Raw genomic sequence first — 6,283 nt, 5'->3', positions numbered from 1 at the left:
TTCTCCAAGATATTCATTCGTTCTTCAACTTGATGAATGTGATGATCCGTGACACTCATCATCATTCTCACCTATGAACATGTGCCTGACAACTACCTCTGTTCTACTAGCAATGGCTTGAATGTGTATCTCTTGGGTTTCTAATCTAAGATTGGAACCTTCGTGGTATAGGCTAGAATTATTGGCGGCCATTCCTGAGATCCGGAACGTCTAAACCTTGTCTGTGGTATTCTGAGTAGGATCTGGAAAGGGATGGCTGTGACGAGCTTCAAACTCGCGATTGTGGGGCGTGTGACAGACGCAAAAGGATCAATGGATCCTATTCCGACATGATCAAGAACCGACAGATGATTAGCCGTGCGGTGTCAGCGCATTTGGAATGTTTTCACTGAGAGGACGGGAAGTAGCCATTGACAACGGTGATGCCCAACATAAAGCTTGCCATGGAAAGGAGTATGAATGATTGGAAGAAGGCAATAGGAAAACAGAGGTTCAGGAGGAACAAAGCATCTTCGTACGCTTATCTGAAATTCCTACCAATGAATTACATAAGTATCTCTATCTTTATTCTATTTTAAGTTTATCTTTTAATTATCAATCCTCCATCACCATCTGAATTAGCCTGACTGAGATTTACAAGGTGACCATAGCTTGCTTCAAGCCGACAGTCTCCGTGGGATCGACCCTTACTCACGTAAGGTATTACTTGGACGACCCAGTACACTTGCTGGTTAGTTGTGCAGAATTGTGACAAAGTGTGATTCATGTTTAAGAGCTCCAAGTCCTTTGGCGCCATTGTTGATGATCACAATTTCGCCTACCAATAAGCGACTCATGGATGGCTAAATCTTGGATCAGCGACGATGTTGGCAAATTGGGAGCTGAAAATTAGGGTTCTCCATGAATTACACACACTCCGTAACCGAAGTAGCAACCTTGTTGGAAGCCTCAACCAGATTGCTTTGACGAGTTCATCCAGACAGATCAGCAGCGGCTGCAATGGTGTTACCGTTGAAGGCACCAGCCATTTCGGGTCATTTCTGGTGACTCCTATAGGCTTCCTATTCCTCTCGTCAGGATGTGTCATAACAACTTTAATGGAGAGTGACACTGCTCGGATTTCGGTGGAGGTTAGTGGCAGCGACGATGGCTGCAAAAAGGTTTAGCCTCACAAACTTGCCTGCTCCAATGGCTCTGCCCTATTTGTTTCCAATTCCTTTCATGCGAGAATAGTTTGAAATCTTATTTTATTTGTTTATTTGTTACTTATTATTTTTTAATACTTAAATTTGTATAATTTTTTAAAAAAATCCAAAACATACAAAAGTTTTAAGTTCTATTCAAAAGTTATGAGAATAATTAACAGAATAAATTTAATATTCTTAATCAATTTCTTACAATAAAAATTAAATAGATCTCTTATTTTTTGGTAACATAAAGTGAATTAAATGTCTCTTATTGCCTTTTTCTTTCCTTTATACTTTTCAGTCATGTGATACATTCATGAAAGGTTAATGTTTTAATCTTCATAAATAACCAATAACATATGTCATCAGGATGATTCCTCAAAAAGAAGAAGGGGGAATGTGATTGTAGAAGTGGGTTTAATTTTGATTTTGTTTGCTAGTAAAACAATCATTAATAATATGACTCCATAATTTAAAAATTCCAATACTATGGATCATTCATGCACTAATTATCAGCATATCTCAATTGCTTCAACTGGTAAAGCATCTAGTTTTGGATCCAAAAATAACAAAATTAAAAGGAAATGGTAGTAAGGGTTAAATTACAAGATAATAGGTTTGCATCTAAGATCAGAATTTCATGTCAAGCATAAATTATACATTAAGTGCAAAGAGACACTAGTATATTCCTACAAAGGCAAGAGTAGATGAACACTCACAGCTAAAAAAAAAGGCACAAGAATTAGTTGACAAGAAACAAAGCATTTAGAAGACAGCTTGTACACTAGTGTTTGATAAACCAGATTTGGATGAGCTACTTCCAAGGCAACGATATAATGGCAAAACTAAGCTTACATGATAAATATGGAACTACAATCCCATTGAAACATCTGAAGGAGTAGGTTCCACTAGAGGAAATTCTAAGCCACCATCATCTAAGTTACGTAGAACTATCTTTAAAGTTGATGCAGCCTCCATAAGAAGAGTATTTTATCGAATATACAATGGCTGTAACTCAGAACCAATAAGTAGTGAGTGGCAATGGATGTTGGCCAATCTAGTCCAAGATTGAGGCATTTCATACCTCTTCAGCAACCATACGAACCAATGAATTTTCTCATGAATGAAATAAAATGCAAGGCAGTTCTTCAGCATACATAAGTGTGGGAAGACGAAGGTTTTATTATCTGGATCCTTGAGGGGCAGAGAAACTCAGTAAAAGTCTCCTTAACTAAGTTAAGGAAAAGAACCAAGAAATCCAAAGCACCATGCTGACGAATCCAGTTTAACAGTGGAAGTGCCAAACATAAATGCCCATTTACCATCACCATATATGCTACGAAATGGAATATCTTGAATTGTTCTCTTGGAACAGTTCCGGCAAAATGTATAAATTCTAGTTTCATATCTATGCAGTTCCTATTTCGATATCTGATTTACAACCGCAATAAACTTGTACACGTCATTGGCATGATCATATCCGAAGCCGCAAACTCCTATGAAACCTAGAATTTTCATCGGTTGGGATGTCAACCCAGTATAGGGATTCCATAGCATGATTCAGTTATCGATGACAATAATGTCAATGAGGCACAACAATCCATTACGAGAGCTAATAATTGTATGGCTACATTTTCTGCGAAGCGAACAACTCCCATAGGTTCGGAAGGGTTCTCGAACCAAGATCGTACCAAGAAATTTTCGAATCTTCTGTATCTGTAGAAACAACAAGCATGATAAGCAACTCGTGGATAGCTAAAACATGGATCAGCGACAATTAAATGTCGAACATGGTCATTGGCAAATTGGGAGCTGGAAATTAGGGTTCTCCATGAACTGCACACACTCCGTAACCGAAGTATCAACCTCGTCGGAAGCCTCAGCAAGATTTCTAATGAGTTCATCCGGAAGGATCACCAGCAGTTTCGTTACCGCTAAAGGCAGCAGCCGTTTTGGGCGTTTCTAGTGACTCCTAAAGGCTTCCCATTCCTCTCGTCAGGATGTGTCATAACAACTTTTATGGAGAGTGACACTGCTCGGATTTCGGTGGAGGTTGGTGGCAGCGACGATGGCTGCAAAAAGGTTTAGCCTCACAAACTTACCTGCTCCAATGGCTCTACCCTATTTGTTTCCAATTCCTTTCCTGCAAGAATAGTTTGAAATCTTATTTTATTTGTTTATTTGTTACTTATTATTTTTTAATACTTAAATTTGTATAATTTTTTTAAAAAATCCAAAACATACAAAAGTTTTAAGTTCTATTCAAAAGTTAAGAGAATAATTAACAGAATAAATTTAATATTCTTAATCAATTTTTTACAATAAAAATTAAATAGATCTCTTATTTTTTGGTAACATAAAGTGAATTAAATGTCTCTTATTGCCTTTTTCTTTCCTTTATATTTTTCAGTCATGTGATTATTCATGAAAGGTTAACGTTTTAATTTTCATAAATAACCAATAACATATGTCATCAGGATGATTCCTCAAAAAGAAGAAGGGGAATGTGATTGTAGAAGTGGGTTTAATTTTGATTTTGTTTGCTAGTAAAACAATCATTAATAATATGACTCCATAATTTAAAAATTCCAATACTATGGATCATTCATGCACTAATTATCAGCATATCTCAATTGCTTCAACTGGTAAAGCATCTAGTTTTGGATCCAAAAATAACAAAATTAAAAGGAAATGGTAGTAAGGGTTAAATTACAGGATAATAGGTTTGCATCTAAGATCAGAATTTCATGTCAAGCATAAATTATACATTAAGTGCAAAGAGACACTAGTATATTCCTACAAAGGCAAGAGTAGATGAACACTCACAGCTAAAAAAAAGGCACAAGAATTAGTTGACAAGAAACAAAGCATTTAGAAGATTGCTTGTACACTGGTGTTTGATAAACCAGATTTGGATGAGCTACTTCCAAGGCAACGATATAATGGCGAAACTAAGCTTGCATGATAAATATGGAACTACAATCCCATTGAGACATCTAAAGGAGTAGGTTCCACTAGAGAAAATTCTAAGCCACCATTATCTAAGTTACATAGAACTATGTTTAAAGTTGATGCAGCCTCCATAAGAAGAGTATTTTCCCAAATATACAATGGCTGTAACTCAGAACCAATAAGTAGTGAGTGGCAATGGATGATGGCCAATCTAGTCCAAGATTGAGGCATTCCATACCCCTTCAGCAACCACACGAACCAATAAATTTTCTCATGAATGAAATAAAATGCAAGGCAGTTCTTCACCATACAAAAGTGTGGGAAGACGAAGGTTTTATTATCTGGATCCTTGAGGGGCAGAGAAACTCAGTAAAAGTCTCCTTAACTAAGTTAAGGAAAAGAACCAAGAAATCCAAAGCACCATGCTGACGAATCCAGTTTAACAGTGGCAGTGCCAAACACAAATGCCCCTTTACCATCACCATATATGCCACAAAATGGAATATCTTGAATTGTTCTCTTGGAACGGTTCCGGCAAAATGTATAAGCTGAATTCTACAAAAACGGTGTCATATTATTGATCAAGCATCTGAGTGTGCTGACCGTCTCTGAGGGAGAAAGCTCAATATTTGTTACATTGTTCTCTTTCTTTTATTTTTTCAATTTTTACTTTGTCTCTTATTTCTTGTCATAACTATCACTGCAAAAACAAACAATATTAGTCCACCCATGGCTCGGATACATTATAACTTCAGAGTTTTTTAAATTAAAATTTACTATTTGATGGTTCATTAATCTATCCTCGTTCTTGAAGTCTTAAACCACTTTCTGTATCATAAATTCTTTGGTTGTTTTGGAGAATATTTCAATCATTGTTTGCATAAACATCAACCTTTCTTTTGTTATTGGCAAATATCCCTTGTTGTTCTACATAAACCAAAAAGATGTTCAATAAACTTCTTATAGTTTCTACTTTCTCATAGTTATAAATTTGTAAAAAAAATTTTAATGAATAAAAGTATACTGAGTTTCATATGCATACTTGGATATTTATCGATTGAGTTTAATCTGATATTCTGAAGAGGTTGTCTCATTGTTGGTTGCTTTGGGGGCTTCAAATCTACTGTTCGTTGCCTCTTCCTCTTCTCCTCAAGGATAGTTCTTCTTTCTTTCCTGAAAAGTGTAGCTAATGTTGTGTCCATTGCTCAACCAAATGCCGTGACCTAGCTATAAATTTACATTCCTATCTATGTCAATTTGGTTTTCTCTTCCTAGTATTGCTGTAAACTTATATTTCTATCTGATGTATGATATAATATCTCTCTATTTCATAGCTTACTCGATGCACTCAAGTCATTTGGCAACATGTAACGTATGTTGTATTATGTAACAATGATATATTTCATAGGACCAACTCAGTTTAATGTTGTTCCTTTACTTTTAGGTTTTTTACTCTATCTTCTTCTAATACTAAGCTGTATATTCTTCTTGGCTTTTTCTCTTAGAAAAACTTAGAAATCCTATGTATTAAGTATTGGACTATTTACCTAACCAAAAAAAAAAAACTAAACTAATTTAAATATTTTAAAAAAGAGAAATATTTAGCATTAATGATATGTCCAAAATATTTTTAATTAGTGTGTCTTACATAAATATAAACTTTTAATTTAACTCTTCTAAAGTGTACCAATTAATAAAATAAATAGGAAAATTAAGCATCATTAAATTATGGGACACGTAATACTTAGTTATTAGATTAAATAAAATTTTTGTTTGTTTTAGATTATTAATAAATTGTGCAAATTATAGTGTTTTAATGCCTAATATCATCCTTTTAGTTAAGTACCTCCAAATTATTAATTATTGGTTAAAAAAAATTAGTCTTGCTTTGTTACTATAATGTGGTCTATTATTTGTAATAATATTGCTTTAGTCCCTGTTATGCATTGCCCATTAATCCACTTTCTAAAAATTTTCCTCTAAAATTTGATACATCACTTAGTCTTGATTTATGTATCTATCAATGTATTGCTCGGATTATTCATTTAATTCAACGACTTGGTTCATTCAAATATTTGTGTTCTCACTCGAAATTGAGTTTCTACATTACATTTGTAAATTCCGCTAAAATCGGTAAATAATTA

General features: G+C 34.6%; 1 pseudogene; it reads right to left on the bottom strand.

Moving 5' to 3' along the window:
- Nucleotides 1-2,057: 2,057 nt before the first annotated feature.
- On the bottom strand, nt 2,058-5,341 carry LOC148575927 (F-box/kelch-repeat protein At3g23880-like; annotated as a pseudogene).
- Nucleotides 5,342-6,283: the final 942 nt, after the last annotated feature.

Source organism: Arachis ipaensis, chromosome B1 (assembly GCF_059453495.1).
Source record: "Arachis ipaensis isolate K30076 ecotype BB chromosome B1, ASM5945349v1, whole genome shotgun sequence".
Taxonomy (NCBI): domain Eukaryota; kingdom Viridiplantae; phylum Streptophyta; class Magnoliopsida; order Fabales; family Fabaceae; genus Arachis; species Arachis ipaensis.
The sequence above is the reverse complement of the archived record's forward strand: the minus strand, read 5'-3'. Positions and strand labels throughout refer to the sequence as shown.